We start from the raw sequence: 25,966 nt of genomic DNA, 5'->3' as shown, positions 1-25,966 counted from the left end.
AACAACTTATTAAACTTGCAAATAAATAAATTGCAAATAATAAACTGTGCAAATATTTTTGTTATAAGTATTTTATAACAATAATTATAATATCTTAGAACAATTTTTGTAATGAAAAATTTAGCGAACAAAATTTTGCAACCAAAATATTTTTGTAACAAAGAATATCACTCTTTTACGCAAGGATAATAATCTTTTATCAAATAAAAAATATCAAAATCTTTCTTTCCTTCCTTCTCAGTTTAATTTTTTTACTTTCTGGCGGGATATTCGTGCTGGCACCTTTGTTTCCTGCTTGTTTTCGGATTAACAAAAAGCTTAACAACATTTTTATGCTTGATATGCCGGCTTGTTTGCGAAACGCGAAAGTGACAATTTGCTTGAAGCTTATTTTCGGTTATAATTCTCGCCAACGAATCTCCTTCAAGAGATTCACTTCATTATTCAGGATAACTGTCAAGTTTTTTCAAAGTCAATAAACTAGTTAAACTCGGATAACTCATAAAACGTTTTTCTTGACGGGATTTTGTGTTCGCCTTACCATTTATAAGTGATGGTAGACATTTTTTTCGCCACTTTGAATTGCGCAAATTGCGCAATAATAATGCTATGGATTATTGAACGTGTTGATTAACTAAAAAAAAATGTTGTTTTTTCATTTCAAATTGAGGTGTTGCCAGTAAATAACTTAATTCAAGCATAGCATTTGTTTTTTTATGTTTTATTTTCGAATCGGCTCTAGTCATATTAAGTAATTTGTGTAACATTTATTTGTAACTTAAATATTTCTTAATTTATAAAACCCCAAATACTTTAACACTGAAACACAATATTTTAATATAACTTTTCTTATAACTAATTGCAACTTTAGTAATTTGAAAAACGACAGCGAAGCTAAAGTAAAAATTCTGAAAATGTTTAACCAAGAACTTCGTTGCATAATAAACATTTTTTTATGTTTAAAATATTCTCACACAATTACACATTTTTCTGTCATATATTAAATACCAGTAAATAAAATAAAATTTGTTAAATCAACGTTATTTATAATTTTGACTTATTCCATAATTATTGAAAAATAAGGAAATAAAATTCGATTGAATTATCGTCCGTAAATTATGCATTCTATTGTAATGCAATTTTAATTTTTATGAAAATACTACAAAAAATGCAACGTAATTTCGCAAAAGCCTCGATGCAAACTTTTAAAATTTCTTAAATTTGCTTTAAGAATAATTTTTTCTCAGTATTAAATTAAAAATAAGACCAAGAAAAATAAATACTGATTTTGTAACTCAAACAGCCAATCTTACACATTGAGGTTAATTTAGTTTCCACAACTATTAATATTTACCCCAAATATTAAAAGTAACTATTAATATTTTTGAAAAGTATTAATACAATACTATTGTTAACTATACTTAACAATATTATTGCATTAATAGTATTTTCCTTGTGCCATTATATCGTTCAAACTAAATCTGTTAGCTAATTTAAATTCTGCGTTACAAAAAATTATCTGCACAAACTTTTTAAAATTTTACGGACTCTGATCTGAACAAGAGAAATTTTAAGATTTACCCCAAATCCCAATTGTTAGTTTTGTTTACAATATTTAATAGATTTGTTAAATTAATCTAAGTTGCTGTTTACTAATTAATAAATCAAGCCATTTTAAAATAATCTGAAATTATAAAATGTTACTTTTATAATGGTAAATGGAAGTGTAAAACGATAAATAACATTTTAACAGCATAAGAATTATTTTCAGCAATACTTAAATGGTACTTATCTAGTATAAATGTATTCGCATTGTAGTGGTAGGGTCTTCCTTCTCTCTTGAAATTGACTTTTGCTTTTATTTGACATCAGTTTTTAAGCACTAAAAATAAAATTAATTCGGCACTAAACCTTAAATCTGAATTAAAATATATTGAAAACCTTCATTGAAATAAAGATTTTTACTCAAAAATAACTAAAATTTCCCTTGAAGCAAGTAAGATTATAAGGTGACCTCAAGTTTTACATATGTTTAATTCAACTTTAGCCATATGAACAAAACAAATTAATCATGAAAAATTACTTAAATTTCAAGGAAAAATGATGGATAAAAAACGATGAAGAAATCTTTTCTTAATCTAATTTTACATGCAAGAAAATCGGTAATTTTGCTGAAATTAATAATTTAAAAAAAAAAAAAAACAAGCAAGAAAAAAAAGTATTAAATACTTAATCTCCAGTGGTTCATATTTTTCTGTTCAGTCTATAGATTTATTAAACTGTCTTGATTAGCTTCTAATTTCCTGCCTCCTTAGCCTATTCTGGCCCACTAAAAATAAAACAATGCAATTTCAATTAAACATTTTAATTTTAATTTGAAATGAAGAAACGCAATCATAAACAAACGAAAACAACGCAAGAAACAATAAGTCTTCATCAGAACGTTATTATATATAATTTAAAAGCAACTTCACCATTAAGTGTCGTTTCATTTATAAAAATCATTTAAAAAAAAACATAAATTTCATCGAAATATTTCTCAAGATATTTACTTAAACTGTACTAATACTTGAGAGTAAGTTTTTAACTTAACACGTGTGATATTAAAACGCTTTTATTTGCAAAATTTCAGTGATTCTACGATTTTGCATAAACTTAATTGCTGTAATCTTAATTTCTTATTTACTTCAATTGGAATGTTTTCTTTTAATCCCAATAATTTATTCTTTCGCAATAATGAAATTACTTTCACAATACAGACATGAAAGAAAATCCTAAAAAATCTCGAAAAACAGTGGACTCGAAATATTTTATTTTAATTTTATGTTAATTCATCCTTCAAATCTTATGGTTGCATAAAATGCTAGTTAGGCACAAATGTACAAAAAAAAAATGTTTTTTTGAAGAGTTTTTCATTCTAAAAAAAAAATACGAAATAATTTTTAATATAATTACATAAATGTTAAATAATTTAGAACAATACAATGTTTCTTCTTTAGAAAAAGTTATAGTGCTTTCTACATTTTAAATATTTTTGAAAAAAAAATTATTATGACTAGATTAATTACCTATTTCTTTTGCATATAGGGTAAAATATTTTCATATAGGTATAGTGTAAGAAAGAAATTTTATATAAACAATTTAAATGTATGAATTTTTTATTTCTTGCTCTTCATAACTTACAGAACATATTTGACAAGTGAAACATATTTTGCCGAACTAAATTTTTTTGTAAAAAATATTACTTATAAATTTTTTGTGATTTAAAGTTAATGCTTTTTTCTTACTTTTTTCCGAAAACATATCTTATTCAATGTATGTTTCAATGAAGTAAAATTATACTTTATGAAAAAGGATTTTACATTTCCAGTATCTAAACATCGAAATGTATTTATATTTATTTATTAATTAATTCATTTATTATTTTTATTTTTTTAAAATTTGGGATAAATGTTTAAATAAAGTAACACTATATTCTATGAAATATAGCTTTTGAATTTCCAGTTTTTGAACATTATAGTGTATATAGTCTATAATGTTAAAGATAAAATATAGTGCTTTCGTTTTTATATTAATAATCTACAAATAATTAATTCGAGAAGCATATTTCAATGAAGTAAAACTATATTATTGATAGATAAGTTTTGAACTTCTAGTTTCTCAGCACTGATTAAATGAAATCTAAGAATCCAGCTATTTTATAAATAAAATTTAGTAGAAAATGCATAACTTTTTTCTTTTTTTCTTAAAATTTTTTTTAGTGAAGTTTATCAAATATATGCATGTTCCAGGATTTTTTTTTTAATATTATAATTTTTTTAAAGTTTTATCATCATCTTTATTCATTGCAAGCTCCTATATTTTCACGAAATATGGAAAGAAAGTTTTTTCAGAGACGTATCAAGTTCCAGCGAAATGATTGGCTCCCGTGAAGCAATGAATAAAGATCGTGATGAGAATCCGCAAAATGTTCCAATCCCCAAACAAAGATAGAACTCTTTAAGAGTTCACACACTCTTTTAAACTCGTCTGCTTCCTTCTCCATCCCCAGAAGCAATTTCATCTTCCCTTCACCCTATCTTTCCTAAATTTGCAGCTGGTGGGTGTTATCGATCCCGGAATTTTACCCCGTTTATGAATGCCCGATCCCAAAAGTCGATACCGGTATTTTATTGGAAAAGGCACAGGAGCGAGAGAGGTGGGGGCGTCCGAAGTTATAATCCGGCAAAAGCCTTGATGAGAAGCAGCCGAGCGTCGCTGGACAAGTAAAATGGAAGGGGGAGAGAAATCGGGTGAGTACGGCGGGTGTAATGCATTTTCTGCATCGATTACTCTTTCGGGATAATAAGAAAACTTTTCCAGGATACGTGTTTCGAATGGGGAGGAAGGTAGGAGTGCGTGAAATGTTCTCGCTTCTTCCGGAATGCCTTTTTCCTCTTCAAAGACGTGAGAAGAAAACGAAAAAATTAAAAGGACGGTAACTAATAGAGGCCTAACTTACGAATGCTGAAAGTGTTCTTGCATTCGCTCTCCCCCAGCTATTAGAGAAAAGTTGTTAAACGAGGGTTCCTCCAGGCGTTGGGTCATAATTTCAGCTACGGATTTAATTGAAAGGATTTTCTCAGTACTCTGAATTGTGTAGTAAAAAATGCACGCAATTAACAAAACGGCAGAGCGTATCTCGGAAAGTTTTAATTGGAATGTGAAACTTGCAGAAATATTTTCTAATAAGTGGGGGAAGAAAACGCCCCAATTAACTGGGTTTTTTTTTTCTGTTTGATTTTGTGAACGCTTGATGTTTAGAAATGAAACATTGCACATGAATATGTCATTTTGCCTTGAAATTCAAAAAAGGATTTTTAGTAAAAGATATTTAAAGCTTTTACATATTTCTTTTTGCTAACTTGATTCTTTAGAATTGCAAACTAAGTCATATGAAGGGTAATAATATTTCCTTAAAAGAAAAGTTACCTGAATAAAAGTTACACGCTTAAACTACACTGTAAAAAATTCCGGATCAAATTACTGCATAAAGTACTTGCTTTTGGGGAGCATCATCTGTTTTACTGCAAAATATTATACCCTAATTTTTACAGTTAGTTCTATAAAAATTAAATTATGTTAAATTTTTCTTCCGTAACATGTTCCAGTAAAAATGGATTTTCGGTAAAAAGTTCCGGTACCCTGAGTGCTGACTTTTTACAGTACTTTGATCTGAGAATTTTTGCAAAGTAATATTTTAAAAATTAAATTAAGGACAGAATAACGTTAAAAATATTAAAGTATGATTAGAAAGCGATAATCTAAATCTTTTTTTCACAGAAATCTTACAATCATGTCATTAGAAAAATAATGAAGAAAGAGAAATACATTTTTTTGTGGATGGGAAACAGATTAATAACTTCGAGAGAAAATAAATTGCTTTTTTTACAAATGACTGAATCTTCTATTTTAACGGGGAAGCATTTTATTTAATATTTTTACAATGAAATCTTATAAGAATTTATACGAAGCAAAAACAATCATATAAATTCTAGCTACAATTTTACATCATACGACAAACTTAAGTGTCATTGTTTTTTCTGAAATCGTGATAACATGCAAATTGTTCAATTATTGAATCTTTTAGATCCATTCATTGAACCTATGCAAAAGAATCATTGATAAAAGAAATTTATTCATTTAAACATAAATTCATATATTGAATCGCAATGTGTTACTTTGATATTAAAAAAAATTGATTATAAAAAAAATTGTCCAACAAAATTGACTATTTCATTTGAATATGGTTAAATAATAATTAAATAAGTTGTTATTTAATCATTTTTTCCTGGGGATTTCCAACAGTGTGTTACATAAATTTCCTTGTTTGTTAACCAAAAATTCATAATATAATTTTTTTTATAAAAACATTCTCTTTTATAATTAGGTGCAAAATAATAAAAGTTAGTTTACAAATCTCTATTTTATAATGTTTCCATCAGATTGATCATAATCCATTTAAGAAATATCTTATGCTTAATGCTTAATTACTAATAATTTTAAATCAGTAATTAGGAAAAGCGAGAGTTTGTGGAGTACTAATTATGAATATATGAATTCTAATTTATGTTTAATTATTTTGTAAGTGTCCTGTAATTTTAGATTTTTTTTCTTAGACCTTGATGATTTGATAACTAGGAATCATCGCTTATCAGCCCTCGTTTTTATTGGAATTTTTCACCAACTATACAGTTTCAAAAACATAGATTCAAAGTTCAACAATAACATCTGCATTATAATGCGTTTCAGATTTGGTGCAAGCTTATAAAGTGTTATTGAGCCATGTTTTCGTTGGAGTTAAGCTATGGTCGCAAATTTAAGAAGTATGATAATATGGTTCATTTTAGTACCTTATTATGGTTGCAGCAAATTCAAACGATGTTTTGATTCATCATGCTCCAAAAGTTAGAACAATAAATTAAAATATACCAGATGTACGTAATTACTTCCGATAAAAAAAAAGGGAAAAAAAACATCCTCTTTGAATTTTTGTCTAATGAACGCATTTGAAAGTTGGTATATTTTTGCAGGTTAACAATCTGTTGATTTCTACAACAGCTGAGTCCAATCATTGCTTCTATTTGTATAGCTGATCTACGACTACGGCAGTAAAACTGAAGCAAAAGTCGCGCAACGCCTTGTGACATTTTATGCTGCATGAATAAGTCTTTGATAACAAGATAGGCGGCTGATAGGAGGAGCTTCCAAAGATAGAAGAGGAGCAAGGTGATAGTGTTTTGCTCCCACTGATTTATTCCACATACGTGGGTTGGGTAGAGAGTTCTGATAAAATCTAAGATAGTTGTTAGATCAAGCTGCTGCAATTTAGCAAAATTCAGATTCAAATAGAATCAGAATAACATACAGAAAGTTATTAAATTTTTCAGAAATTAGACTCAAATGAGAGTCAGAATTTCAAATATCACAAAGTATAGTCAAAACTTATAGATTATGGTAAAACGTACTATGTATCAGGTTCTATGAGAGCGCCAAAAAGCACGGTAATTTTTAGTGATATGATTTGGTAATTAATTTGGTAAAATAAACAATAAAATAATGTTTCGTAATATGCGCTAAAATTTGATAAGTGTGGTAAAATTTAGTAATTTCATTATAGTACCCTAGAGCAGGGTGTGAAAAAAATTTATTCGGTTAAATTTAGTTTTCAGTTTTGTATTTTGACTAAATATGAGGCAATAAGAACTATAATTTTGTAAACCAGAACTTGAGGTTAAATCGTAACCATATGACTGGTTTAAAAACCACATATTTTTGTTTCATTACCAGAATTATGTTTTTTTTTTTCACTTTACCATGCAGTGTGGTTATTTTATCAGAATTTTTTTCTCCATGTATAAAGATGCTATTCAGAAATGCTATAAGTTAGCAAAATTCAGATTGAAATAACAGCCCGAAAATAAAATTAGTGTTATATAGATAACTGTTATATATATGCTATACAAAACTGTCATTAAATTAGTAAAATACTGATTCAAATGAGAACCATATTATCAAAGGAAATAAAGATGCTACAGAAATGTTTTATGAAACTATTATAAGTTATAAAACAACGAGAGCATTGAAATTTAAATTTACTATAAACAGCGTTTAAAAGTCGCAAATAGTAAAATTTTATCAAAAACCTAAAAACGTTCCTATGTGATATGCGTTTAAACTTTAATTAAAATTTTACTATTGGTGTTTTTTAAATGTTTTTTTTGTTTTGTTTTTTGTCAATTTCAGTGTTATAAGTTGGCAGATTTTAGATTAGAAAATATCGCGCATATGAAATATCAAAGAGAGTTTGAATCTAAATGGTCACATAGTTACAAGATAGCATAATTAACATAATTATAAGTTAGCAAAACTCAAACAAATATAAAATCCAGATTATCAATCATTATAAAAATTTAAATTTTTCTAGTGTGTCAAATAGACAAAAAAAATTATGATTAAATCCATAACTAATTAGTAAAAGGAAATATATTTTCAATTCATTTTATAGTATTTTATTCAATTTTGTGCCTTAATTAATGTTTCATGTATAGAGAAAAAAAATTGTGAAGTTATTAGAATATAGTAAAATTTACTGCGTTTCTGGCTCTGTAAGAGCAACAAAATCTCAAGCATCAAATACAAAAAATTTTCACCGAACTGCTTTGGTAATGATTTTGGTAAACTTAACAATGAAATATAATTTCATAATATCTGATAAAATTTGATAAATGTGGTGAAATTTGATAATTTTATCACAATACCTTAGAGCATGTCATGCAAATGATTTGTTTGGTTAAATGTAGTTTTCAGCTTTGTACAATTGTATTTAAGTGTGTGGTAATAAGAATTGTAATTTTAAAAACCAGAATTTCCAGTAAACCGATATCATATGAACAGAAAAATTACCAAATACTTACGGAATATTTTGGGTTTATAAACCAGGAATATAGTTTCAATCAGAGCTTCCTCTTCTTACTAGATTTACAAAGTTCAATTTTTTTTCTTTATCATTACGTTAAATTAACGTTCAAATTTCTTACACACATTTTAAAATTTTTAAAAACCTATATTATATATTTTTAAAAACCTGTAACTGTTCTAATAAAAAAATTTATAAATGTCAATTTTTCAATACAAAAAAAAAACATTTATATTTAATTTACTCTTCTCTAGATCTAAAATGAGTAATAACTAAATACTTCTTAAAAAATTAATAAGATTTTTTCTTTATCTGAAAATAGACTACAGATGTTCTCATTTATACAGAAAAAATCTTCACTAATCAATTAACCAACTATATATATATATATATATATATATATATATATATATATATATATATATATATATATATATATATATATATATATATATATATATATATATATATAGTTACCACTTTCTAGCGTCACTTAGTTTGGTCACAATATCAAAAATATAAATTTTCAAAAATGAGGTTTTCCCTATCTCAAAGTAATCTGACAAGCACCATCCTTACAAAATGCTTAAATCGAGGAAGACGAAATCTCTTGATAAAATTAAATACCCAATCAAGGCTCATGTGGATTATATTTTAAATTCTATTGTAAAAAGGATCATGATAAAAACAAAAACTCAGGCTTACGTAAATTATTAAAAATTAAATAAATACTGTTTTTAATCGTCCTATGAAAATTTAAACATCAATATACTTCGTCTTATTCGTCTAAAAATTATTTCAATTTACAAACGGTTAACCTTACAAAGCTCTAATACTAAATTTTAATAATAATAATAAGCATAATTTTTAACATCATTTATAATTAAAAATTTTTGATTATCAGTCTTTATATTAAATAAAAATACCATAAAATTTATTTTAAAAGAAATCTATGTTTTTAAAATCGAGTGGTTGTTAACAGAGGATAGCTGTACCATATTATGTGTTTAAATACTCACACTTAAGACATAGATCAGATAATTTTCAACTTTAACAACTATTTAAGATTTAATATCAGTGCAGGCTGTCTAAATTTGCTGGAGTAAGAGATTAAATAAATTTACAAACATTTCAGCATTCAAACATTTTCAAACATTTACCAAAGTGACTAAGATAATATAAACTATCACCATAGGATGACGACATTCATTAATTACAGTCTTTTATAGAAGAATAAGTATTCTATTTTTCTTATATGAGAAGAATCTACCATTAATTACTCGTTACTAAGGCAATAGGAATTAATTGATTTATTCATTCTGAGCAGAGTGGGGGGCGGAGTTGAAGACGTCCCCTTCTAAGTCATTCTGTGGGAAAAAGAGGCCTAAAGGGACATTTGATGACATCTGCCTCCCCTGCCTGATGTCTTTGTAGCTCCTGGATAGGGTCTTTCAGCATTCCCGGCGACCCCGTACGGGTACATACCACATAAACTATGTGACTCTTTCTTTTAAAAAAAAGTTTTCCTTGAAAAGTGATATTTTTTCTTCTCCTTCAAAGCATTGTCATCACCAACTTCTAAGGTTTCTGGAAAGCAATTTGCACTTTTTGATGATTTAAGTTCTGGATAGAGATGAGGATGAAGTCACGTGAGAAAAGAGTGAGTGCGGGAGGCAAGAGGGAGGGGGTTATCAAATGACAACCTTTGAGTTTCGAACCGCATCTGCAGTTTGCGGTTGACAAGCGTAGGAAATGATTTCCTGTATTTCGTAGGATTGTAGACAGGTTTTATGTGATTTCCTGTTAAAGGATTTGGCAAAAGCTTTCCATTTCTAGCAAACCGAAAAAAATACAAAGAATATAATTTTTTTTAAAAATAAGTTGTTAAAAAATTTATTTTATTCTCAAGCAGAGTTTTTAAAAAAGTATTCTTAGGGAGAAAAAAATGTTGCCAGATGGCGTAGCTTAGAAATATTTAAATAAAATATCAAAATATTGTTTTAAAAAAAATATGGAAACCAAATTGACATCATATGAAAATTTAATATGTATAACTAAGCAAGAAAAAATAATTTAAAGCCATTTTTTTTGTAATTTATATACCGTAGCAATAAATTCAAAATTTTATTTTGAAAATTTTTGTTGGCCCTCTAAATAATTATTGCTTGTTAATATCAATAAATGACCATAAGCAAAAAATTAAAAAATAAAATCTCTGTACTATAGTTTTTTTTAAACAATTAATAAAAATTAGCTATTTTAGAAAGAAATAATTTTGAAAGAATTTAAAAAAGAAAGAAATGTATTCGAACAGTAAAAGAACAATTAAGAAACAAATAATAATTCTTAAACAATTAATAAAAATTATCTATTTTAGAAAGAAATAATTTAGAACGAAATTTTAAAAAAAGAAATCTATTAGAACATTAAAAGAACAATTAATAAACATATAGTAATTTTTAAACGATTAATAAAAATTACGTATTTTAGAAAGAAATAATTTAGAAAGAAATTTAAAAAAAAGAAATGTATCGGAACATTAAAAGATCATTAACTCTAAAAATATAATTGATAGAGAATAACTGTTTCAAATTTAAAATATTATAAAAAAGATAGACAAAATATTTTAGAATTTCAGTAATTAAATAAACCCACTTTTTTGTACGATTGAAAATCTTGCATGGTTTTCTAACTTAGATGAGTTCATATTTTTAAAAACAGAACCGATTATGAAAAACAATTTTCTAATTGGAAACTATTTAGCACAATTAAATAGTCAATATATATATATATATATATATATATATATATATATATATATATATATATATATATATATATATATATATATATATATATATATATATATATATATATATATATATATATATATATATATATATATATATATATATATATATATATATATATATATATATATATATATATATATAAAAACTAAAAAGTTCGACTCATCACAGTGTACTTCTTGATTCATTCATATTAATCAATCAATAAGGCAAACAAAATAGCATGTTCGGAAGTACTTAAGCATAGTTCATGCTTTTTTGTTGAAAAGGAAACAATTCCTTGATCAAAATTAATTTCAATTATTGGCAACTACAAACAATGATGAGCAAATCATCATTTTTTGCTGTTGACTTAAGTTAATCACTTTTTCCAGAATCGATTAAAAAAAAAGCAATACGTGGTGTACATTTTAGTGCACAAAATGCACTGAAACAGATCACGAGCAACTATAAATTACGAAACTGTCAACAACATGCTATTATAGATGAGCACAAAAAGCGATAGTTAGCGAATGCGAATTTTAAAGCCTCATTTGCGGGCTATAAATATGCAAAGTAGAAACGAAGTTGACACGCATTTAACTCACATTATCGCCAAGTCAGCGTTTTTCACACCCCATGTGACGCAGATTATGTGACGATATTTTTTGTTGCTTAATTTTATTTCTTTTTAAAGGCGAAAGAAAAAGTTTGACTCATAACGAATCTTTTATAGCTTTTGATGTTGTCTGCTTTGATGGCACTTTATATTGATTTCTGTACACATTGTGTTTATGTCAATGTTTTTTATTATTATCATTTTGTGTTTCCTCTGTTCTCACATTTCTTACAATATCCGATATCTGTTGAACGAAATATACAATAGTTTGCAGCCTTTTTAATTTGAGGCATTTTAAAATTTTTCCTGGGGGTAATAAATGATCCTGGGGGTTAATTTAAGAAGGTCCAGTATTCCCTATACCAGTGAAAATTCAGTTTAAGTTTGATAGATCTTTAATTAAAAATTATTAATTTTGAAGCTCTGAAATTTAATTAAACATTAAATAGACATGGAAGACGAACTTTTTAAAATATTTCAGTTAGTTAAAGCTAAAAATTTTGGTATATTTCTAATTTGGAGGGTCATAAAAAAGTCTTCAGGCTATCCTAGACGCTAATGAGGTTTAGTTAATTAAGGTAATAGGCACTGCTATTATAGTAGTATCTAATATGCTATTATAAGTTATTTTTGTAATAGATTTTTTATGTCCTCTCAAAACGGATACGTAAAAAAAAATTTTTTTAAGTAAACTATTTCGAAAATTTCTAAGAAAGCACGATTCCTTGTAACAGAAATTTATTTAAAAAAAATTAGATATACATTCAACAATAAAAAAATAAATAAATAAATAAAATAAAAAATTAAAAAAAACATGTTGCGCAATTATGCTACTGTAACTGTTTGGAAAAAATACACTTTTGAGTGCCAATTCATTTTAAATAAAATCCCATTTAACTTATAAGAAGTAAATAATTATGAAAAGGTTTAGTTTTCTATAACTTCAAATAATTTTTGTTTTTTTGCCTTTTATACATTGACTGATGTCTTATTCATTTATTATATTAAATATCACCGTATGTCATGCATTATTTCATTTTAAATAACTTACTTTAATATTTTCTAACATCTAACAAACTATGTGAGTGACATAAGAAAGCAACTTAATAAAATGATAACTATTATCAATAACTTTATAAAAAACAACAAAAAAAAAGTATCAAATAATTGATGAGAACAATTCACCAATAACAGAATAAAATGTAATAAGTTGCACTTACAGACAAAAAAAACTGTAGAAAATTCTAGAAAATTAAATTACTAAGCAATTTAAGTAAATTTATAATGGTGCATTAAAAAAAGTTTGGTGACTGATAAATATTTGAAAAGATCTAACGGTTGCATATCAAAAGTTGGAGTGAAAACCGTTATTTATTTATTAACATAAAGAAATTTGGATCTGTATTTTTTATTTGATTTCTAGTGACTTTTAAAATTGAATTTTAAACAAAAATATTGACACAATTGAAAAGACAAAGAAATTGAGAATGTGTTGAATAACTTTTAGAGTGTATCGTAAATTCGTATATTGTCAAAGCTCAAATATAAATACTTGGAATCTGCAAAGCGTAAAACATAAACATTAAGCTGAATGTCCATTAACGTTGAGCAAAAGCAAAATTTTATTTTAAACACAGAAATTTCGTTATTCTTTAAATTTAAATGATCAAAAATCTTTTTTTTAAAATTATGTTTTGAAATCAAATGTTAAGTATATTTTAAATTCTCGTAATAATTTTAGAGAAATGTAGTACACACCAAACAAACGCTTTTTTTCTTTCTTTTTGATACCATTCTATATACACGGGGCAACTATTTCAAATTGAAAAGTATATCGATTGCAGAAATTACTTCATATAAAGCAAAAACAAAAAATAGTTTTCATGTATTCATTGCTCATGTAATTTATATAATAGTATCCATCTCAAATCATGATAGTTTTTAGTATTTTAGTCATCTACAGTATGAATTCTTTGACCATTCAAAAGCAATTTAAATGACCACACTACTAATTCAGATAGACTATTAATTTGGCAATTGCATAAATAATTTATTCCATAATCACTCCTCTTAATATATATTTTTGGAACTCTCATAAGCTATGAAGTAAAAAGGAACATATGCATAAACGGTAGGAAAAGAACAAAAATATTATCAAAGCACTATTGAGAAAGGAGGGATTAAAAATATCAAAAAGAGTTTAATTTCCGAATGAAACATGAACATATTTCTAAAAGTCATTTTGTAGTTCTATCTGAATAGCACATGTCTTATTAATTGTCTTATAGGATATATTAAATTCCTACTATCAAGTATATTTAATTGATCAACAATTAAACATGTTTGATAATATCAATTGAATATTTCACCTGAGAGCTATTGAAATGACGGCGTTACTGAAATAAAACAGAGTTCTTTGTAGACCGTCAATCAAGAAATTATGAAAGAAAAAAAATAACAGGCTTATAACATTTTAATACAGCTCCCAGTATTTTACGCTTAATGAGTTGTTCGCATTTGGTAAGAATGTTATCGTTTTTTAACGTTAAGTAATTTGTCTATGCATATTTTTTGTAATTTCTTAAAAATAATTATTATTATAATTGAGCCTTTTTAGTTAATTATAATAATCATATTTGAAACAAAGGCTATCTTATATAGCAATCACAATTTTAATCAAAATTATCTTATTAATTCACAAAAAAATCCTGCTTGTTCTTATTCTTAAGACACAGATACAATTAAAGAAAAGACCACACGAGAAAAAAAGCATCACATCAACCAAAAAGAATGAGAAAAATATAAAAACAATCACAACAAGTGCAGTTCTTTTCGAAGAACATAAAATGAAAATAGAAAAGGCATTGTTTTAAAAGACATTTAACAACAGCGTCGCCAAAGCATGAAGTAAAAACAAGAATACTGCAAATAAGAAAGAAGTTAAGCATTTGGCGAGCTAAACAACACCGCCGAGTATTTAATTATACTAAAATGGAATACACTCAGAAAGCCATTAGAAAATTAAACTTAAAACAGTATTCGCGTGGCTTGGCCCCTTAAAAAATATTACACAAGCCAGAAACAACAGAAAACATGGAATTTTTCAAAGAAAGGGGCGCCAAAAATCGATAGAAATGTGTTTGCATTGCGGGAATGCCAGGATGGTAGGGGGAGGGGTGTTCTGGTGTTTGTAAAGGGAACCAGATGGAAACTTAGGAGGGGTTGAGGGTATGTTTGCAGAATTTCATTACTTTGTGGGAAGCTCGAGAAGTAGAGTCGCCATTTTGGCAGGAATGTTACCCCTAAAGCAGACGATGAATATGCATGAAGACGCATAAAATATTTAAATTCCACAAAGCAAGAAGCCGCGTTGCTTTGAACTCAGTAAGGGCGAAGTTTTCTAAATAAATAAGTTGTGAATTTAATTTTCGGTAAAAATTTCTTCTGAAATAATTGCTTTTGGTGCGGAATAAGGTCGTTTTGAGAAATGAGAGAAGATTTTTGGTTTCATTGCTAAATTTTTAAAGATGCAAATTTGCATTCGAATAATTTTAATAAACTTATAATAATTAGAGCGGAAAAAGTTATATGTTTGATAATATGAGTTTTATGATAAAAGAATAAGTCGCGAGAAAGAAGGAAATAAAACTTACTTACATATTTGGTTTTGCAGTCCTCATTTTATGGATAATTAAATTTTAATCTGAAAATAAAAATTATATAAAAAACTCAACAATAATTTTATTTGAAGTAAAAATAAATTGAAATTAGAAATAATGTCTGATGAAATAATTAAACGTAAACTGATAAACAGTAAATATCATTTTTATTCATTAAACATGCAACGTGGAATTTATTGGTAGATAACATTAATCTGATAACGTAGGTAAAAAAATTGTTCAACATTTACCATTAGCAATTATTTTTCCATGTTCGAGTTGAAACTATAATGGTTAAATTATTACCGTTAAAATTATTATGGTCAAATAATTGTGGTTAAATTATCTGTTTTAATATATAAATGTAAAATTTTATTATAATTAATAACAAAGCATATCTTATTCAACTAGGGAATCCTTGTCAAAAATAAGGTAAAACAAGCATAACCATCAAATATCGTAACAGCGAGGAAAAACAAAGACTTCTAAATCTGACAAATCAACATTGCGGAAGGTGAAATTTAAAATATCAAAATAATGCATGTCATTGCTGAAGATTGAGATATTTAGAAATAACTTTAAATTTCATCCAGCAATTAAACTGTTTTTAAAATATTTTGAATTCTACCCTACTCAATAGTGATTCACTAACTTTTTATTTTATTTCTTACATGTATATTTTTTTTTGTTGTTTGCAAAGATTTTAAAATTTTTACCTGTGTGTCTAATTATAGCGCTATAGCTCTATCCGAATTGCACATGTTGTCATTTCAATAGCTCTCAGTTGATATATTCAATTGATTATTGTCCCTGATCGTTAAGACACGGTTCCCAGCAGATCACCGAAGTCAAGCATCACTGGCTACTGTCAGTGTGCGGGTGGGTGACCACTTGGATCAGTCTACGTAGGGACCGAGGGTGTGCGGTATTGGTCCTCGTTAAACTGTGCTACCGTAAAGTGCTCGACTTCGCGCGCAGGTCGTCGGGCTACCGAAGCGGGGGTGCCATCCCTTCCGCAGAGGATCAAAATTGTGATGGCATGTCTTCGGATCATCCTCCGGGATGCTTCCCAGACCGTCGCCAATAGCCCATTGTGCAGCTCTAGTGCGACGTAAAGTAACAACAACAACAACAATTGATTATTATCAAACATATTTAATTGATATCATTATTAATAGTATCAATTAAATATATTAGATAGTAGGAATTTAATATATCATATGAAACAATTAATAAGACAACATGAGCTATTCAGACAGAACTACAAGATGAGTTTTAGAAATATGTTCATGTTTCATTCGGAAATTAAACTCTTTTTGATATTTTTAATCCCTCCTTTCTCAATAGTGCCTTGATAAAATTTTTGTTCTTCTCCTACCCTTTATGCCTAGGCTCCTTTTCACTTCATGGCTTATAAAAATTACAAAATTATATAGTAAGAGGAGTGATTATGGAATTATGGATTATGTAATTATCACATTAATATTCTATCTAAATTAGGCGTGTGACCATTTTAATTGACAATTTTAAACTGAAACTATCGAATAGTGTTATAATGAGACATTTTGTGTTACAGAGCGATTACCTAATAAACATAACCTACCAACAACCTGTTATATTTTTTTTTCCCTGTTTCTTGAACCCAATTGAATAGGTGGACTATTATTTGTGGTAGACGTTCTATAGAGATGTACGATTTCATTAATAAACGATTCTATAAGAAACGAAAGAGAATTGCGTTGCAGGCTTAAACGACCCATAAACGTCAAGAGATGTTAAACGTAAACAATATTAACGGCATCAACGAACCGGGGCTGCCAAAGGGCCCACCTTAAAGATCCCACGCTTCCTGTTCTTCAACCGTCTTGTCTACCTGCAGAAAATGTAATTAGCCTGCTGTTAGATTTATGATGTCATTAGTTTTTATTTAGATTAGAATAGAACAGAACATAATAAAATAAAAATCAATGCAGATTCTGTAAGTATAAGTTACATAGTGAGATACATTCTACTATCTATGTATGGAGTTATATAAACAAATAGTCATAAAAACCAATTCATACACAGAAAAAAATATGGTCAAAACTACCAGAATATAGTAAAATTTACCACGTTTCTTACTCTATGGCAGGGGTGGCGAACCTTTATACACCAACGTGCCATTTTCTCTAAAAAATTGCTTAATGAGGTCATAGACGTGCCGTCAAATAATTTTGACTTCGTGATTATTGGGAAAATAATAATACTAAGAGCTAAATACTATCAACTCAAAACTCTTTATTTACATTGAAAAAAATACATTTTGCAATGTCTCAGTTATACAAGTAATTCAACTTAAAGTGACATCAGTGTGACTTCTGTTGTTGCAGATTAGATGACCAGTAACTTATATTAGGTTGTAAGATGTTAGTTTAAGTAGGATTGTTGATTTTTTTTGCTAGTTATTTATTGCTAGCTTGTTTTTTACGATTATTAATTGTTTCTTAGCATTAATTTTTAATTTTTTTATTAATAATTGTTTATTATTTTGTTTGTTTTTTGTGAATTTTAATTTAAATGTTACATATGCTTCATAGCGTAATAACATTTGTGTAATAACAATACATAGTGTAACAGCAATTGTGATCGATGGAGTGCCCAAAATATTGTGTCGCGTGCCATTGGTTCGCCATCCCTACTCTATGGGAACACTAAGAAGCTCAATAATTTTTATCGTAGCACTTTGGTAATGGTCTCGGAAAAATTAACAAAAATGTTTGATTACATGAGATAAAATTTGGTTATTCTATCACGATCCTTTAGAGCATTCCGTGCAAAACATTTATTCGGTTAAACTTACTTTCCAGTTTTGTATTCTTTTCTAACTGTGTAGTAATAAGAACTATAACTTTAAAAACTAGAATTTCCGGTAAGCAGTTATGATAAGAACGGAAAAATTGCCAAATGAATAGTTTTAAATACCGTATATTTTGGTTTCTATTACCAGAATCATAGTGTTTTTTTACCAGCAATGTCACTACCATACAGTATGGTAATTTTATTAGGATTTTTTACTCCAGTTAAAGGTTCTAAATAATCAATTAACATTTTATATATGAACGTAATTCATTTATAAATTATTTCTAAGAGCTATATGAATTAATTCATGAAATTTTTTTTAAATTTTTTTTAAAAAACCTTAGATTTTTAGATCTTTTTTGTACTTTTTATAATTATTTAATACGATTTTTATAAATTTCACCACACAAATAATGTACTGATATTTTCAGCTCTTGAAGAATAATTTACGGACTATATAATTTAAGATGTATAAATATTTCACTTTTAAAGATACTATTTGTACTATTTGTATTTTTGTATAGATACTATTTGTATTGTATAGATACTATTTGTATTTTTGACAAAGTTCAGGTTATAATTAATTAATTAAAGTTGATTTTCATTCAAAATTCACATTATTTTTATGTTCTAACACTAAAACCCTTTATACATTACGACTGCAAATAAATAATAACAGTTCATGTTCATGCTACAGTTTAATTACAAATTAACGTCTTATTTCAAATAAATTTTGTCAAAAATAAACTATGCTAGATTTTATTTTAAGACATTTTAAAATGATTAATCATACATATTTTTATTCATTAATGATGTAGCGAAGATACCAAAGGCATTTTAATCATTCAGGAGAACCATTTTACTCCTTTTTAAAACCTTGTGTAAATTGATAACCATCTTTAAAAAAATAAAACCTTTGGTACGCAACTGGTGCAGATAATCTTGTATTTTCGTGTCTTGATAACGGAATAGTGAAAAATTTTCAAATGGTAAATATTTCAGAAAGTTGAAATTCGCATACACCATGCATTCGCATATAATTCAGTTTAAACCATGATATCGAGTGATGAAATTATATAATAGATAATATGGGAGTCGCGATGGCTCAGGGGATAGAGCGTTCACCTTCCAATGCGGTGAACCGGGTTTGAATCCCAGTCGATACGAATTCCGTATCCTGCTTGGACTGACCGCAGTGCTGACGTGAAATATCCTCAGTGGTAGACGGATCATTGGTTAGAGTGTCCTTGCCGTCAGGCTAACCATAGGAGGTTCTCGTGGTCGTCCACTCCATGTAACGCAAGTGCCGGTTAGCTCCATCAAAAAGTCCTTCACGAAGGCAAATTTCTCCCAATACTCGATTCAGGAGCTCCCTTGTCTTCTGGAGTGGGTTCAAAATTACATGGCTTCGGAGCTGAACATTAGTAGTCGTAAACGCAAAATATTGGGTCGGCTGTTCAACGGAGGTTATAAAATAAAATGAAATCGATAATATGGGGGCCGGGATAGCTTGGTTGACAAGGCACTGGGCCCATGTCGAAGTGGTCGAGGGTTCGATTCCTGCCAGCCGAAGATAATAAATTGTGACAGATGCACGTTAAATCTATCGAGTCACAAAGTCCTCCATTTTCCCATGACAAAACATACCTCTGGGGGTATTGATCCAGGAGTTTCCTTGTCTTCGGGATTGGTTCAAAATAACGAGGCTACGGTGTTGACCATTAGTAGTCGTAAATCCAAAATTGGGTCGGCTGATCAAAGACGGTTATAAAACTAAAATAAAATAAACTTATATGAGCCGTGAAGGCTCAGGGGATAGAGCATTCGCCTTCCAATATGGTGAACAGGTTCGAATCCCGGCGATGGCTGGTCGATACGAATTCCGCATCCGGCATACACCGACAGCAGTACGGACGCAAAATATCCTCAGTGGTAGATGGATTATGTGTTAGAGTCCCCCTGCGTCAGACTAGTTGTGGGGGATTTTCGTGGTTTTCCGTTCCATGTAACGCATATGCGAGTTAGTTCCATCAAAAAGTCCTCCATGAAGGCGAATTTTTTCCAATACTTGATCCAGGAGTTCCCTTGTCTTCTGGATTGGGTTTTAAATTACAAGTCGATGGCGTTAAACATTAGTAGTCGTAAACGTAAAAAGAATTGAACCTGCTGTTCAACGACGGTTATAAAATAAAATAAAATCGATAATATGTTTAACTATAATATGTTAATCAGAATACGGTTGTAGCTAATTTAAACGGTATTGTGGTTCAGCACGCACTTAAATTTCCAACATTGCAATTAGAGCATGTGATGTTTTTTTTTTCAATTACTTCTTCTTGGAGTCAGAATTTTCTTCTCAGTCTTATAAAAGAACACTCAAGAGAGAAATCAAGAGAGGAAACAGAAATCCCACTGACATCCTGCGATCTCCCCCACCCCCAAAACTAAATACCAAAGAAGCCTTGGCTACCTTCAGAAGATTAGGGAAGGTAACTGCCGAAAGTGAGAAGTGAGCTCCAAATATAAATCACTGTCTTCGTTATTGCGAGGCTCAGAACAGGACGCAAATTGAAACGGATGAGTGTGAGTCCTGGATATTGAACGCATCAATCACTTACACAGGCTTTAAGAGCAACTTATTTTTCTCCAACATCTTTTATCATCAGGAATTTTGACGAAAAAGAAGAGGAGGAGGAAATATTCGGAGGCTGCAATTAGAACCAGCTTATATTGAGAGCATTTTTCATGCTTTCTTATTTTAATTTATTCAATTTTTAATGTAATAAAAACTAGAGTAGACAAATCTTTTGGGGAAAATATTTCTAAACACACCCCTTGTGTTTTTTTATATTTTTTAATTTTATTTATTTATTATTGAAGTGATACTTCTTATGCGACTTCCAACAAAGTTGCGTTAAACGTTTAACGCTACATTTTTATTGGCCGGGAAATCACGTGGTGGTAGGATCCAGTTTTCCCTCATGTCATTTCCATATTGTTTTGGTTCTCACTAGGATAAAAATAATAAAAGTCATAAAAGTATTGTTTTTCTATAAATATTTTTTTAGTTTGTTTTGATACACATGTAATTTAGTAGGGTAGTATTTTTTATTTTCAAATTTAGTGGATAACAATTGTAAAAAATGAGTGAAAACAATCCCACGAACAATGCGACGGATTTAAGGTTATGTCAAGGTACGTCTCTTGTGAATATCAATTGATTGTTCGGTTTTCTCTTCTGAAATTACATTATGACGCATTCACATGCATTATTAATACAAATACATTTTCCAGTGCGAGACGATGAGGCAACCACAAGCACTTTCACTGGTTCAAGAGGTCCAGGAGAGAAAAATGCACAATATTACCGTGATTACAGAGCACGAAAGCGAGCGGAGCAGGAAAAAGTGTCGTTGAATGGAACTAGTGATCGTTTGACGACTACTGATTCTTCTACAATTAACGTCGCGGGTTGCGAAGTTTAACTTCTTCCGCGCGGAGGGACTCCACGCACTATTTTCTTTTCTTTTTTTAATGATCAAAATACAAAATGTATCATTCTCCGAAGTTTCATTTTGCAGTAAGGCCATAGTATCTCGTCTGTAATAAATAATATTTTTATACTGAAATTGAGATCTTATTCTGAAAGGTTAGCTAGTATTTTGGATTTATTTTTGCACTGCAATGAACCAAAATATAGCTCAAATTGTATACAACTTTAATATAATGCAAAGAGAAACTTCGCTACAGGATATTATGATTTAACCGCAATGGAGATATTGATAAATTTAATACTTTATTAAGGCTTCAGAAAGTTTGGCAAGTATTTTGATTAAAGGTGCCAATATCGTGGTTCAACGGATTAAATCGAGTTAGGTCGACATACCTTGCTATCTTTCGAGAATTTCCTCTTTGTTTTAAGGATAAAAATGCCAGACGTCCCCTATTATCTTTATATCAAGAATATTATCTCTTCACGAAAAGCCAAACATTATCTTATCTCTTTATGCTAAATGCGAGAATTTCCGAGAGGCAAAAAATCTTAAAGAATTTTTTTTTTTCGCTTAGGGTGATAACTAGTAGTTTTCTGATTATTTCCTCTCATCACAAATTCCTAGATACCGGGGACTCAAAACATATTAAAATTTTCATATGTCCCATTGAGCATGTTAGTCCACGGAAGACATGCCTGAATGAAACTTTTACGTGCTCAAACATCTTTCTTTGAATGCGTAATAAAAAAAAACATATGAATATATGTGCATGAATGTAAATATTCATTTAAAGAAACTTATCAGGCCTCATACTCTTTTTCATTTATCAAAATAAGAAATAAAAATACAGTAAAAAAACACACATCATTAAGCAAAATTGAATTATATACATATATTTTTCATTACATTCATCTGCTCTGAAACTGTTGAATTTGCAAAAAAAGTTTAGTTATCAGAATGATAAGTTATTGAAAGTTGTTGCAGAGCTGAGTTATTAAAACGTGATCACTCTCGCTTTTGCTTTTACACTTCAATTTCAACTTTTATATTAAATTTTCTATGCATATTGATTTAAGTAATTTTTTTTTTGCTAGAATAAGCAAAATGGGGAATAAAAAAGAACAAAACATCTTGTTTATAACCAAAATTTGAGAGGTATCTCAGTCAATATCTTAAATGCTTCGGATTAAATTATTACATGCTCAGCCGGACATGTAAGGGTTAAAAATACATGCTAGATCAGAATGTTTTCATGCTCCGGACATGTAATTTTTAAGCCCTGCTACCTCGTTCTTCAAAAATTTTATCGTTTTACTAAAAGAGAGATATTTTGTCCTTCGGAGATTTTCTCACTGAAATCGAAATATCTCATCTTCTTTCGAGAATTTTCTCTTGGCAGATAGGATGAGAAATATCGTTTTCCTGGAATTGTGATTTTAATGTGAGATACCTCGAGTTTTAGGAATTTTTCCTGTGCATTAATTACGAAGTATCACATTTTTGTAAAAATATTCACGGCATTATTTTCCCAGATCATTCCTCGTATGCTATGGATGAGATAAATCATTCTTCAGAAATTATTTTCAGTACACTGAAAGAAATAGAGATAAATCTTAAAGAATACAAAATGATGTATCCCCTCCAAAGCGCTCGAAAAAGATCTTGACAACAGTAGGTGAATAATCTTGAATGTCATTTACATTTCTCAAGGCAAAAAAAAAAGAAGAAAAAAAAAAGAAGAAGGAAGAAGCCTAGATACGTTGATGTTTTTTTTTTTTTTTTCCTAATTTTTTAGTTTTACTGAATTATTTTCTAACTGCAGAGGAATTATTTTTAAAAAATGAGCGAAAAAGAAACTATACTTTCAAACTCAAAATATTACAAAAGAACACAGTTGTATGTTTTACTGGAGTAATCAACAGAGAACATTCATATATAAGATTAGTCATTTTCTTAAGGTCCTTTCTTAACAATCCATTTTTCTTCAATAATAGTTAAATTAAAATACCTTTATACAAACATGAAGTTACAAAAACAATCATGTGAGCTTAAAGTTTGAAGTAATTTTCATAAGTATACAAAACCAAACAATTAGGCAATGGAACTTGAAAAATGATTCGCCTGGTTTCCACCAAAATGCATTTCTTAATAGAAAATTAATAAGTTTATGTTTAGCATTTATCATATTTACGTAAAACAATCAATAATTGTTTAAAAGATAATCACTGAATTACATATTTTATAAAGTAAATGTAAATGGGATGTTTTATAAAATAAAATTTTGTAAAATAATATAATAGGTCGTTTTTTTTATAAATTTAATTTTGTGGTAACATTTTTACATTTGGTTTAATTTTTATTAATTCATTTTTGTTTTGCTTTTACCAAGAAGTTGATTATTATCTGTATTCCCATTTACAAATTACTTATAGATAAATGCATAAAAAAAATATAAATACATCAATGAAGTTGTTCATGTTTGTTAACATTGTTAATTTTTATTTCTTTATATTAACTTTATAAAAATTCATCCAAAATATAATGGGTAAATCTTGGATTAAAACGCGTTTTATCATATTTGTTATCATAAGAAATTTCATATGTTGTTTAAAATGTTTGGGCATGTTTTTATGAATTAATTATAACCTTCAAAATTTGATATTTGTCTTTATAAATGTATTGTTTCTTCTTGAAAAAACTGTTACATAGCTTTTTTTTTAAAATTATTATATATTAATTGATGAGATGTTTTTAAATTTCCATATATTTTAATAAATCTGCTTTATGAACTTTTTTTTAATCAAAATTTGCAGCAATCAAAATTTGTATGTATTTATTAGCAACAAGGAATTCAAAAACTTAAATTTTGAGTAAACATTTTAAAGTAAAATTTTAAAACTCAACTAATTTTACCCCCTATACCACAAAGTAACTAGATTGTAAGATTTAAAGCCTACATGTCCCAAAATGTTGTAATAAGGGGAAGAGAAAGACTGAATACTTCCTCCCTTTTTTCTTCCCCTCTCCCCCTCTCATGTAAGACCCCCAGGGTTATATCAGTAGGGGATGAACGTCCGGGGTCAAACTGCTAACGAATCCGAAGCCGGGATTACTGCAGAACTGTGCACCCGCTGAGCAAGGAAGGATCCGTTACCATGGAAACCGGTGGCCAAGATGCATAGCAAATGAGAAGTTGTCACACTAAATTGGAAGTTCTATACCATGGCCTCCAATAATTCTGTCAGTGGTTCCAAGGAAAAATTTTCATCAAGAGGCTGTTCGTGCTATACACCGTAGACCACCTTCTGCGATTTTTCTCATTTTTTTTAGGTTTCCTTTACTGCGGGGTATTTTTTGTGCCTTCACTTAAATTAGAAACGGGATATTTACATACGCATGACATATGAGAAAATATATGAGAAGCAAAGCAAGGGGGATTAGTTAAATAAAGAACTTCCTTCATTGGATGGTTATATAACCAATTTAAACAATATATATCCTTATTATAGTTTTAATTGGTTAATAATTTGGATTCAACTAGGAAACATTTTTTCGAAACATACACAGTTTACGCCATTTTTAAGTAAATCAGAAAAAACATTTATTTTTGAAAAAAAAAAAAAGTTTTATCTGTTACACATATTAGAGTTTTACCCATATATATTAAGCCAAAACCCATATATATTAAGCCATATATTAAGCCGAAACCATATATATTAAGGAAAGTTAAATTGAATGAAATATATTATTAGAGATATATCCCACGCATTTACTTTTCATCACTTTTTAATGTATTTTAAACTAAATACATTCAATTATATTACGTCATACGAATATATCATGTACTATGTGTCGATTATTATTATTATTGTTCCCTAAATTTTGAAACATATTTTTTTTAAATGCATAACCATTACAAAAATAATAATTTTAATACATTTTTTTCTATAATTGCTAATTAACTTGGTCTCCAAATACTTATATTTTTATAAAAAATTTTCTCTTCCTGAAAAGATAAACTTATAGAGAAGGAAAAAATTCCATCGATCCAACTTTAACTGAGACTTACCACACCATCATTAAAGTAATTGTATACAAAATATAATATT

The 25,966-nt window shown here is 28.4% G+C and overlaps 1 long non-coding RNA gene across 4 annotated transcripts in view; it reads right to left on the bottom strand.

Moving 5' to 3' along the window:
• LOC122269183 (uncharacterized) overlaps positions 1 to 25,966 on the bottom strand; it is an 87,787-nt gene that overhangs the window by 22,829 nt on the left and 38,992 nt on the right. For 2 of the 4 annotated variants that reach the window (XR_015429624.1, XR_015429626.1), the window contains 2 exons: positions 15,520 to 15,569; positions 2,230 to 2,329 (listed from right to left, as the gene is read on the bottom strand). This is a non-coding gene — a long non-coding RNA (uncharacterized LOC122269183). The remainder of the gene's footprint in view (positions 1 to 2,229; positions 2,330 to 15,519; positions 15,570 to 25,966) is intronic. The other 2 variants (XR_015429625.1, XR_015429623.1) reach the window with 1 other exon arrangement.

This window comes from Parasteatoda tepidariorum, chromosome 10 (assembly GCF_982258835.1).
Source record: "Parasteatoda tepidariorum strain Cologne lab strain chromosome 10, Ptep-v5.0, whole genome shotgun sequence".
NCBI lineage: Eukaryota > Metazoa > Arthropoda > Arachnida > Araneae > Theridiidae > Parasteatoda > Parasteatoda tepidariorum.
Note: the sequence above shows the minus strand (reverse complement) of the source record. Positions and strands in the feature narration are given on the sequence as shown.